This window comes from Microtus oregoni, unplaced genomic scaffold (assembly GCF_018167655.1).
Source record: "Microtus oregoni isolate MIOR12 unplaced genomic scaffold, Mior012 000190F_ref0000421, whole genome shotgun sequence".
Lineage (NCBI taxonomy): Eukaryota > Metazoa > Chordata > Mammalia > Rodentia > Cricetidae > Microtus > Microtus oregoni.
The window spans coordinates 387,385-400,857 of NW_024544849.1; the positions used below are offsets into that span (position 1 = coordinate 387,385).

General features: G+C 43.5%; 1 pseudogene; it reads left to right on the forward strand.

The window, feature by feature from the left end:
* The window catches only part of LOC121445434, a 19,287-nt pseudogene continuing 5,814 nt past the window's right edge, over positions 1-13,473 (forward strand).

Here is a 13,473-nt window from a genome sequence, read left to right on the forward strand (position 1 = left end):
ATGGCTCGGGAGACCTTAGCAGCCAGACCTTGTTCCTCTCACAGTCTCCAGTTTTTAGTCCTTGCAACTCCACCCCCATGTTCTGAGGCACATCTGGTCCAGGGCTCCATCCTGAAGAAGGTGCTGGTTACTCAAACCCCTCATCAATGGCACCTGCTGGGTCATCAGCTTGTATGGTATGAACCTGCTGAGAAGAGATGCTTTGTATAGCTCCTTACATATCTCTCACGCAGCACTCTGAAGGCTTCCACAAAGGCTGCTTCAAACAACCTGGCCGTGGGCGTGAGCCTCACCAGTATGTCCAAAATATTAACATGTGCTGGCAAAGAAGACATCATTATATTAAGGACTGAGGATAATGCTGACGCCTTAGGGCTAGTATTTGAAGCACCAAATCAAGAGAAAGTTTCAGCTCATGACATGAAGTTAATGGGCTTAGATGTTAAACAACTTGGTATCCCAGAACAGGAATACAGCTGTGCAATTAAGATGTCTTCTGGTGAATTTGCAATTAGATGCCTAGCCCTTAGCCATACTGGAGATTTTGTTGTTGTATCCTCTGCAAAGGGCAGGGTGAAGTTTTCTGCAAGTGGAGCGCTTAGAAATAGAAACATTAAGTTGTCACAAACAAGTAATGCTGATAAAGAGGAGGATACTGTAACCATAGAGATAAATGAGCCAGTTCAGCTAACTTTTCACTGAGATACCTGAACTGTTTTACAACAGCCACTCCCCCGTCTCCTACATTAACACCCAGCGTGTCTGCAGAGGGACCCCTTGTTGTAGGGTATAATATTGCTGACGTGGGACACTTATATTATTATTTGACTTTCAAGATAGAAGATGAAAAAAGGATCTTAGGTATTGCTAGAATCTCAAGGTCCAAATCAGGAGCAGAAGGAGAGAGAGCATGAGCAAGGAACTCAGGACAGCGAGGGGTGCACCCACACACTGAGACAATGGGGATGTTCTATCGGGAACACACTAAGGCCAGCTGGCCTAGGTCTGAAAAAACCTGGGATAAAACCGGACTTGCTGAACATAGCGGACAATGAGGACTACTGAGAACTCAAGAACAATGGCAATGGGTTTTTGATCCTACTGCACGTACTGGCTTTGGGGGAGCCTAGGCAGTTTGGATGCTCACCTTACTAGACCTGGATAGAGGTGGGCAGTCCTTGGACTTCCCACAGGTCAGGGAACCCTGATTGCTCTTCGAGCTGATGAGGGAGGGGAACTTGATCGGGGGAGGGGGAGGGAAATGGGAGGCGGTGGCGGGGAGGAGGCAGAAATCTTTAATAAATAAATAAATTAAAAAATAAAAAAATAGAATCTGAGAAAACCAAACCTTTGAGAACTGCTTCTGAGATGCCAGCATGTGCTGAAGTCTTTTCTATCACCAAGTCTGTTCCTGAGTACATATAAAGATATCTTCTGTAAATAACATATTTTTTTCGCTCCATTCTGAGGCACGATTAATAAAACCTCAGGGTCAGAAATTGAGGTTCATCCTGAAGATCTGGAAAGCAAAACAGCCAGCCACTGGCTCCTACCTCAGTCTGAAATGGCGATCCTGCCTCCCACAATCTCAGAATAAGACTATGTCTGAGAGCAGGCTCCCTCCACCCTCCCCCCCCCCCCCCTCGTCTTGTATTCATCTCTAGGGCTGGGATTAAAGGCATGCACCACCCGATTTCTATGGCAACCAGTGTGGCTACTGGGATTAAAGGTGTGTGTTACCATAACCTGGTCTGTAAGGCTGGCCAGTGGGACTGTTTTACTCTCAGATCTTCAGGCAGGCTTTATTAAAATAGAATTGAAATGCCTCTACACGAATTCTCCACAATTTGTTTAAAGAATAAACTCGAGAGTAAGAACTGGTTTTGTTAACATAAATATTTCTACCTTAGAAATACTGACAATATTTCAATCAAAATGGTTTTGATGCCAAACGCAGGGTTTTTTTTATTTTACATACCAACCACAGTCCCCCACTTCCCTCCTCCTGCTCTCTCCACCCCCCAACCCATCCCCATTCACCCCCGGAACCACAGCTTCTGTGTGCAGACCGAGAGGACATAGTCACAGGCTTCACCTCAGTGATGCTGACCTCTGAATCACAGTTCATGTCTCAGCCTCAGCTAATCTCTGTCCCAGGAAAGCAGAAGTTTCGTTTTAGTGATTCTGGTCACTTGTTCGTCACAGCTGATTCCTTTCTGCAGCTGACCAAAAGTCACATATTTATCCTCAAAATACCACACAAATGGCCTCTTCCCTCTGAAACTTCACAAGTCAGGCCTTTATCATTGGCAACACTCTCAGAATTCCTATCTCCCAAGCTCCCACAACAACTCATTAAGTCCTGAACACTCAATGGTTTTTCCAGCCCAAAGTTTCAATCTCTTTCCACAATTTTCTCCAAGACAACATGTTCAGGTCAGTCACAGAACTCCCTCAGATCCGGGTATCAGTTTTTGTCTTAGTTTGTTTATCCTGTGATAAACACCATGATCAAAATCAATTTGGAAAGGAAAGAGTTAATTTTATCTTACAGCTTACAGATCATCATGAGAAGCCAGGACAGGAACTAAATGCAGGAACCTAAAGGCAGGAAGTAAAGCAGAGACCATGGAAGGGAACTGCTTACTGGCTTGTTCCTCATGATTGCTCAGACTGCTTTCTTATACCACCTAGGACCATATGCCAAAGGGTGGCACCATTTTCATTGGTCTGGGCTCTCTAATACAGATTGTTATTCAAGAAAGTACCCTCCATGGGATGAAGAATTGGCTCAGCTAATAAGAGAATTACTGCTCCTATAGAAGACTTGGGTTCAGTTTCCAGCACCTACATGGTATTTTAGACATACTAAAAACTACTTAATTATACGTTTATGTAAGTAAATCATACAGCATATGGATTGTGTATCAATGAAACTACTACAAAAAATAGAATGAAGTATCTGATACACACAGAAAATTTTCTGTTGGTGTAATCAAATGCTCTGACCAAAAGCAACATAGGGGAGAAAAGTGTTTAATTTCACTTTACACTTCCAAATCACAGTCCATCGTGAAGGAAGTCAGAGCAGGAGATCAAGTCAGAAGTCCGAAGGCAGAAACCATCGACTGCTTGCTGGTTTCTCAGGCTCACATTCAGATAGCTTCTGTGGTGGTTTGGATGAGAATGGCCCCCAGACCAGGATCTAGCTCTAATTCATGAGCTGACTTTGTGGAACCCATTCTCTATGGAGAGAGACCTTGTTCAGCCTAGGCACAGAGAGGAGGGGCTTGGTCTTGCCTCAAACAAGGTGATGGGACAGATTTAGTTGAGTTCCCAGGGGAGGCCTTACCTCTCTGAGGAGCAGATGAGGATTAGGTAGGGCAGAGGGGAAAGGAGGAGGAAAGTGGAAACTGGAATTGGTACATAAAATAAATAAATAGATAAATAAAGAAAAAAAGAAAAGAATGGTCCCCATAGACTCATGTGGGTGAATGGTTGTCCACAGGGAGTGGCACTATTAAGAGGTGTAACCTTGTTGGAGTAGGTGTGGCCTCATTGTGGAAGCAGGCTTTGAGCTCTTATAAGCTCAAATCTGGCCAGTGTGACTTTTCACTTCCTGTTGCCTGTGGATCAAAATGTAGAGCTCTCAGCTCCTTCTCCAGCACCATATCTGTCTGCATGCTGCCATGCTTCCTGCCATGATAATAGTGGACTAAATCTCCTAAACTGGAAGCCAGTCCTAATTCAATGTTTTCCTTTATATGAGTTGTAGTGGTCATGGTGTCATCACAGAAATAGAAACCCTAACTGAGATGGCTTCCTTACACAATCCAAGATCACCTGTCCAAGGAATTGTATCACTCATATTGGCTTGGGCCCTTCTACAGCAATTAACAATCAGGTAATCCCATATAGACATGGCCACATGGTTCCTGCCTTGCTCTTTGTTTCTTGGTCTGCGATGATGTGAACAACGTTTCCCATCCACTCCTGACACTGTGAACTTTTCTACCATACATTCCCTCCATAGACAGAAAACCCTTTGAAACCATGTCTTACTTTTATAGAGACAAGAAAACACTATGATCAAAGTAACATAGAGAAAAAAGAGATTGTTGGGGGCTTACAGTTTCATAAAGTGAGTCCATGACCATCATAGTGGGAAGCCTGGCATCAGGCAGACAGACATCATGTTGGAACAGTAGCTTGTAGACAAAACATTTCTGTCTTGTCTGGTCCTGTAGCCATTCACTCCCAAAGAAACACAGAGGCTTATATGAACTATAAATTGGTTGACCTATTTGCCCAGGCTTATTATTAACTAGCTCATACAACTTAAATTAACCCATAATTCTTGTCTCTGTTTAACCTTGTGGGTAGCTGAGAGCTTACATCTTATTCACAAGCAGGAAGCAGGACAAGCTAACTAGAAATGGTGTGGGATTTTTGTTTTTGTTTTTTTTTTTTGTTTGTTTGTTTTGTTGAAACAGAGTTTCCCTGTGTGGCCCTGGCTGTCCTGGAACTAGCTTTGCACACTAGGCTCACCTCAAACTCACAGAGATCTGCCTGCCTCTGCCTCCCAAGTGAATGCTGGGCTTAAAGGAGTGTGCCATCACCACCCAGCTGGTGTGGGCTTTTTGAAACCTCGACGCCCACCCCCAGTGGCACACCTCCTCTAACAAGGCCATACCTTCTAATCCTTACCAAATAGTTTCAACAACTGGGGACCAAGTATTCAAATATCTGAGCCTATAGGTGCCATTCTCATTTAAACCACCGCAATGCACAAAGGTATACTAAGACCAGAGGGTAGAATGTTGGGACAAACTTGAATTCTGGACTACCTCTGATCTTTCAGAGCTACCAGGCAAAGAGATGTAGAATCCAAATAATGGTTCCAAAGTTAAATTTGGAAACTTACTGTCCCTTTGTGCTGAGTTCTTGGGGTCCTCGGGAGCTTCAGGCTGCAGATTTGGAACATAAGAAGAATCTACGAGAAGTGGTTCCATTTTTAGTGCTTAGAAACCTTCCCTTTCTCTGCACATTTTCCCGATCCCCAGAACAGCGCAGAGATGGCGAGTCTGGGTGCAGACCAGAGCGGACATCAACACCTCTGCTACAACCAAAATCTCAACACTCTCAGTCTTTTCCTGAATTTTGTCCTGCCCTTCTCCCAGGAGGAAGTCATGTTCCTAAAGGTGCTGTGCAGAAGAAAGACATGACGACGTGAGTAGAAGTGTGGGAGTCTCGGCCTTTCCTCAGAAGTCACCCCACATGAGGAAAAGTAACCTCGGTTACCATGGGGGGGCAGCAGAGGCCAATTTACAGAACCTTAAGCCTAGACTAAGAACTCCTGGGTTACCCTGTTTGGATGCTCCAATTCATGTCTGGGATCAGCCCCATTCCGCACATTCCTGCTGGCCAACATGGACCTGACCTGGCGGGTAGAGGACTGATCCAAAAAGCAGTCAGAGAAGTTCAAGAATAGGAAGGTTCCAGGACAGTAGGACAGACAGACATTGCAATAGAGAAATGTCTGGTAAGAAAGGAAACCGTTGTTTGCATACAATTCAGTTCCACCCTCACTGTATCTGTGCTTAGGAATTCTTTCCCAGCTGACTCAGTCCTACATTTTAGTTCCCTCCTTTTGATATTCTAAGCTCAACTCTCCTAGCCTAAAACTGCTCCGAAGAATTGCCTCAGCTTCAGCCCCAGATCACATTGGCAGCAACTTTTTTTCCATGTTCACCATGCTGGGCCTTTCTGGCATGGAAGATCTACCTTCTTAATTTTACAGCTCATGAATTTAGGGTATTCAGGTTTTGTGAGGATGTCATTTGCTGCTATTAGGAAGCATTCCATCCTTCTCTGATACACCAGAGTGGCAAGTCTGGAAGATGAGGGTAGTTACATGTGCTAGCTTGCTTAGTTATAAATACAAAAGACTTGACTCTTTAAACCCTAAGAATGAGCTAAAAGCCAAAAGCACTTCTGAACTAGGAAAGTCAAAAGGAAAGCTAAGATTTCAGAACAGGAAGAAAAAGGCTGCTAATTGATATACCGAAGCCCCAGACATCATCTGCTCTGGAGGTCACGTAGACAATGCGACTAACTAGCCCAGATAGGAACTTCGATCAGATCAACAAAGGAGGGCTCTGAGATTCTCAGAGAAAGGTCCTATGGTTTTTCATATGTGTTTTCTCTTAAATTTCCTGGCCATGCGCCAGGTTCAAGCCAATTCCTTGGCTTCCTTACAACAGGCTCAGGTACCCAGTCCCTTCCTTTTCTCCTTAAAGCTGCTGGCAACAGCCCATCTCTTTGTGTGAAATACACTTCTCCTTTGGGTTAGAGTGAGATGAAACCATTTTAACATACTCCCCACAGCTAACTCCAAAGACAACCTTCAGGTAAAAGGAATCTACTAGCTACCATGAAAGCGAAGAAGAGCAGAGATTACAAAATAAAAAAGAATGCATTTGCTGGGTTTGGTAAACTGTTACACTGGAATAAATATAAAATGACAAAAGGCTCCATCTTCCAGGGACAGGATAGCTGGCATTCGGAATCTATCTCCTAGACGGCCACTGGAGCTCATTTTGACTTATTTTCTGCACTTTCCTTATCCTGAAGATGGGAGTCACTCCTTCCGTGATATACAACACACTCCCCTTACCCAGTTACACAGATACAATCCTCCTAACACACACCTAAAGCAAAGCTGTGCCAGCCTCCCTTCTTTGCATAAGGAGTCTAGAGCTCTGAGGCTATTTGCACTGGGTGCTGAAAAGAAGCACTCAACCCACAGCTATACATAGAAACCGTCCCCTCTAGGGAGTTTCCTCCCAGCAGAGACTCAGACTTAATAACCTGCCTGGGAATGTGTCTCAAGCAACAGAACAGCACAGAAAGACACCAGGAGGGGAGGAAAATGGAGTGTTTATCCTGTCCTACAAAGAATAGTTTTAGGTGGACTAACATGTACCAAGGGTTCTGTATAACATAGTATAGAGCTATCAAGCTATCATAATGTTTAAGGTGCACACCAACCTTATAAAGCGGATATCTCCTCATTTTATTGAAGGGGGAAATGGCTGTGTTACATAGAAGTAACAGGCTGGGTGTTAACCCAGGTCTACCTGACTCCAAAGTGAATGTTGCATCCACTACCCATAATCGGTTGCTTTCTGAAGAGAGTGGGAGGTCTGGGACTCTCAGAATCATAAACTAAAGCCTACCAGGCTAGATTAAAAAGGCAAGCTTAAGAAAACAGATAATGGTCCAAATCACAGGAGAAAGACCACAGGCCCTATGGAGCACAAGAAAGCCACAGGGCGCAAGTGCAGCATGTATCAGGTTATGCCTCCTATCCACCCAGGGACAATGGAAAAACAGGCTCTTGGAGGTACTCTGAATTGAAGCTCTGAGTCCACTTCAACCAAACTAACCATCATTGGGAACAAATTCCCAGTTCATGAATGGGTCAACCTCCATGGACTCTAGTGCATATGCCCACGTCTGCTGTCTTAAGACTTACAGACAGCTTTTGTAGTGGCAGGAGGTCGGGGACACATTGATATTGTATTGGTTTATGAAAGATAGGATTCCTTTTCTGTTCACCTGGGCCCACCTATCCCCACCTCCATGAGACAGCACTCCCAGATACAATGAAATGGGATTCCTAGGGAGCTTTCTGGCCTGGACAGAGCCATGGGGCCTTTCTTTGCCTAGAGACTGGCTCTCAAGAGGATCTGCACAGCAGTGCTGGTGGGGCCCCATCCACCCGCTGCTAGCGAGGAGGTCCACCTCTGTCTACATGGGTAGCTGTTTTGTTGACCTATGACAAAGTACTATGTGAGACAAGAGACTCAAGAGAAGTCTCCATGGGGGAAGAGGTCATAGACACTCTTTCAGCTTGGACCCTTTGAATCTCTAGTCTCCCTATAGGGTTCTCGATCTATTTATGACCTTAACACTTTCACTCCCTTGGTAACTGGGACATGGGGACCTCCAGGTCAGAATGAAAAAGATCTTTGGGAGGAAGTCATAGTAGAGAGAACCTGATTCTCTCTTTGTCTCATGGCCCCTGCTGCTCCCCTGCAGAGCCTCAGGTGTGTGTCACTATTTTTTAACACTCTGGCCTGAGAGGGCCACAGAGCCCAAACCTGACTTTTCCTGGGCACAGTGTGGGCAGCAGGAAGCATCAGCACAAAGAACTGCCTGAACCACTCTGAGAAGAAAGGACCACAGCAGAGCCAAAAGCAGCCCAGTGTCCACAGACTCATAGCCTCCTACTCACCCCTACTCAAGCCTGGATTCCCTCCATAAGGAATACATCTCTTCTGAAGATCATCCTCAGAACTCAGTTACAATCGATACAATTTATTAGGCCACACCCAGGTGAGAACTAACCCCCACATTGTGCTATTTAGTTTGACAACACTTCGGCTTTACAATTCCTTAACATCCAAATACCAAGAATTACCTATACACAGCTGTCTTAGTTAGGGTTTCTATTGCTGGGAAGAAACACCCAAGTATTAGGCTGGGGTGTTAACCCAGGTCTGCCTGCCACACCAACTCTAATAAAGGAAAACATTTAATTTGGAATGGCTTACAGTTCAGAGGTTTAGTCCATGATTTTCCTGATAAGAAGCATGCAGGAAGACATGGTACTGGAAAAGGAGCTGAGAGTTCTACACCTGAATCAGCAGGCAGCAGGAAAATAGAGAGAGACATTGAGCCTGGCTTGGGCTTTTGAAATCTCAAAGCCCACCCCTAGTGACACACTTCCTCCAACAAGGCCACACCTGTTCCAGCAAGACCACACTTCTTAATAGTGCCACTCCATGGTGACCAAGCACTAAAATCTATAAGTCTGTGGGGGGTCATTCTTATTCAAACCAGCACAACAGTACAACAAGGAACTGATTCTTCCACAGATAGCACCTCATTTCTCTCTGCTGTGCAATGTGGGAACTTGCACTCAGCCTTAACTAAAGGCTGGGGATTTAGTTTAGAGGTATACCTGTTCCAGTTATGTGCAAGAGGGTCTGAATCCTCTTTGCAGGAGTTACTGTCTCCATGCACTCAGTCACTCTGGAGGCAACCAGAGGAAATGATTATATTCCTACATGGTGCAGCTCATGGTTCTTATTACAACAGTCACATTAGAAGGTGCATCAGGGTAAAGCCCTACCACATGATGGATCATTTAACTTGATGCATCTCTTCACTAACTCATTCATTCTTTCAATAAACATGGAACAATACGAGCTAGGCACTGCTCTTCGCAATAGAGAAATGAGGAAAAGCAAAACAAGCCATGATTCTTACTCTTCCGGAGTTTGGAATATAGTGGGAGAGATCCAAGGAATTATACAAATATGGGTGAAAATACAAATAAATGATATGAAGAAAGGAAGAGCATTTGCCATGAGGGAAAGTGTAGTATGTGGAGAAGTGTTGGTCAAGACTGTACACGACTTTGCAGACCACATTAATGATTATTATTATTATTAATACATATTATTGGAGATTTTTGGTACAACATGATAATATTATGAGGTTTAACTTTTGAAAACATTACTCTGGAAGTTATGTTTTTAAAAAGTGGTTGGGGGTAACTGGACAATATGCAGAGAGTAAGAGACACCAGAGTACCCAGTCCTAAATGGTATGTCTTCATCAAACCCCTTCCCTCAAAGCTCAGAGATTTATGTGGAAGAGGAGGCAGAAAGGTTGTAAGAGCCAGCGGTGGTGGGTAACTCCAAGGAGACAACACCTTACAGATACAACAGTCACTCATGGAGACTGTGACAGCACACACAGGCCTGTACAGGTTTAAGCCACAGAGTGTATCCCAGTACTAAGAGGGGGCATGGACATAAGGACACATGGACATTCACCACTAACAAAGAAGCTATTTGCAATTGATAGCTGCTAGGAAGAGGAGATTGATTTATCCTTGAAGTGTCACTAAATATATCAAACACACTTCAGGGCAAGACCATGCCCAGTAGTAGCAGGCAAACACAAAACAAACCCCATGTTTTTTTTTTCTTGAGCACATTTTGTTTCCTTTGGGTATATCTTACCATTGATCTTCTTCAGTTTTGGTTTTCATTGTTTTGTGTTGTGTTGTTTTTCTTATTTTCGAGAAATAGAAACACAGAGAGAGAACATAAAAGAGCATGAAGACGGGTGAGTAGGGAGGTGGGAAGATCATGCTAAACTTGGTGTCTAGAAGAACAACTACATATACATGGCTGGACTAAAGACTTCCAAATACAGAAAACTTATGGATGGACTGGATATGCAGAAGAGGGGACTAAGATCATCTCAGTAAATACAAAGATGTGGGATGCAAACCATGAGCATGGATGCATGAGATTTCCCAAGGAAATAGTAGAGTATAAGAGACAGATTCTGAGAACCCTAACATTTAGTCCCAGTGACTCGGGAGGCAGAGGCAGAAAGACTTATGTTCAAGGTCAGCTTGGGCTGCAGACTGAGTTCAAGGCTATGTTGGACAACTTAGTGAGACCCCTATCTCGTCATAAAAAGTAGAAAAGGGTCCTAGGATACAGATCAGTGGGAGAGAGAAACAGGCCCCAAAGGACACTTTAAGACATTCTCAAAGAAGTAGTAGAAAACAGAAATGAAATTAATGGAAGAAAGCTCAACAGGGGAAAAATGAACTGAAGATATAGATAAACTAAGAATTGAAAACATGTAGCACAAATAATAAAATCCCAGAGACAGATATTGGGGTTCAACCTGAAGGTCATAAAAGCAAAGCAGCCAGCCACTGGCTCTTACCTCTACCTCAGATCAAAAAGGCGATCCTACCTCCAGGAATTTCAGAATGAGACTGAACTGATATCTGTCTCCTCCTGTTTTATACTCGTCTCTAATGTAGGAATTAAAGACATGTATCACCACTGCCTTGCCTCTATGGCTAACTAGTGTGGCTACTGGGATTAAAGGTGTGTGCAACCACTGCCTAATCTGTATGGCTGACCAGTGTGGTTGTTTTACTCTCTGATCTTCAAGCAAGATTCATTTATTAAAACACAAATGAAATATCACTACAAAACCATCCTTTGGGTTTACTAACATGAAGGTCACTAGTGACTTTGGAGAAAGAAGATTCTAGCTATTTATGAGAGGTTGGAGTAAGATGAGATAACTCTTCTGAGAAATTTCTTTAAAAGCAAAGACTGATAACTCAAGGAATTCAGACTTGGGGGTGGCATTACTTTAAGATAGGATAAGATAGGAGGGACTATTTCACCCTAAGGAACACCTGATTGAAAGAAAAAAGTTTACCATATTGGAGAGAAAAGGGGAAGCTAGGAAGACATAAGAAGCACCCATGGAAAGCGTGGTCCCTGAAAAGAAAGGATATCCTCCACCAATTCAGACAAGAGGACCTGCAGAGGAGAGAGATGGGGTGATGTGTAAATACAGTGGCAGGGAAAGGAGGCGCTGCATGATACTTGCATTTTTTTTCAATGAAATAGATGATAAGGTTATCTGCTAAGAGTAAGAAGGTGGGCCTGGGGACTGACGGTCTGAGAAAACAGTGAAGAAGCCTTTAAAAAGTTAGCCTGGAAAATGAGAGGCACTTAAAATTCTTAGTAGGACTGCAAAGCAGTGATGAGGACTTTATTGGGGGTACAGCTGGTGACAGTCAGGGGAAGTAACTAAGCTGCATAGGAATGAATACATGATGGAACTTAAGAACCAGGAGACTCAGGTGATCAACTTATGCATTGATATCATCCCAGATGAGGGCAGTCCTTGTGGCTACAGGTGGGGAATAAAGGGAGATAGAAACCAACGTCTTCAATGAGAGAGTTGGTGTAATATATATATCTGACCTAACAGATTGTCAAAAACTGGATGCCTTAAGACAAGAGTTTATTCCTTTGTCATCTGCTTTGTCATCTGAGAGGCTACAAAGTCTGAGTTTGGGTGTTTGAATGTGGGCAACAGGATCGTTCCAATCTCTGCCTCTGTTATCACATAAATGTGTTGTCTCTATGCACACTTGTGTTCAAATGTCTCCATTCTTTAAGAACGTTAATCACGGGACTGGGGTTCGCTCTACTATAGTACAACCTCATCTTACTTTGGCCTCATCTGTAAAGACCCTATGTTTAAATAAGGTCATGGGTACTTCATAAGGTACTTTAGGGTTAGGATCTCAACACATCTCTTTAGAGGACCACACAGATCTGGGAAGGACAACTAGTAGGTCTCCTAGAGGAAGGCTGGGGGAAGCAGAGTCCTCCAGCTAGAGCTAGGTTTCAGTTAGGCCAAAGGGCTTGAGAATACCAGTTGGGAAGAGCTGACAGAGTGGCAGTTGGAGAAGGTAGAGGGAAAAAATGAGCCTAGATAGCCTGAAGATAAAAGCAGAGCAGTTTGTGAATAAGTGTGAGGGGAGATATAGGGCTTACATTTTGGGAGCTGACATATAGGGCAGAATGAAGTCATTCACAGGAGCTTTGAAGAGGGTGGCTGCGCCTAGTGGCTAGACATGTGTCTATATCACGGTCTGTCAGAGTTGATGGAAGCTGCGGTACCTTCAGACTGTGGACCCTGTAGGCTCTGGAGTACTAGAAATCGTAGGGACAGGCACCTCTGCTCCTTTGTGTCCTGAAGTGGATATTGGGATGAGGCCACTCTGTCAGTATCTAAGGATCTGCTACCTTCCTCATTAATAATGGAAAAGCGCACCAGGAGGAAGCATAGACATTCACTTCTATGGCTTTTGACTATGAAGATAGTGAGATCTTTACTTGGAATCTAGGCTATAGACCTTAAAATAGCACTCTATACCCCTAAGCCCTGCATACATCAGACTAATACTAAATAATCAAGAAGTGGAAAATGTTAACTGAGATGTCAGACTAGCCACAGCCCACCGCTTCTGAATGGAGCTACGGTAAGCATGGACTTTGGAGTAGGACTACATGTGCTTACATTCTACTTCAGGCACTTGTTAGTTGTGTGACCTCTGACAAATAGCCTATCTGTACCTCAGTTTCTTCATCTGGAAAATGGAGACAATAATAATTCTGACTTTGCAGAATTATTGTCATAGAAAATTAAGGGGCATCACCCATATTTAGCACTGCTCACAACAGGCAACTTATGGAATCTGTTTAGGTACCCATCAGTGAATAATTATCAGTAGAAAAAAATACAACACACACACACCCCACATCCACTGGAGTTTTTATTTGGTAAAAGAATAGAATTATGTCATTTTTCAGAAAAATGGATGGAGTTGAAGATAATCATGGTAAGCGAAATAACTCAGAATTCAGAAAAATACTATATTTTATCTTATGTACAGAATCTATATTTTAGGAAGGTGCAAAAGAAGGAGGGATTATTTGGGGGAAACTAAGAGGATGGGGTAGAGGGGAATATAAGGGGACAATGAGGGGCAAATATAAAAAT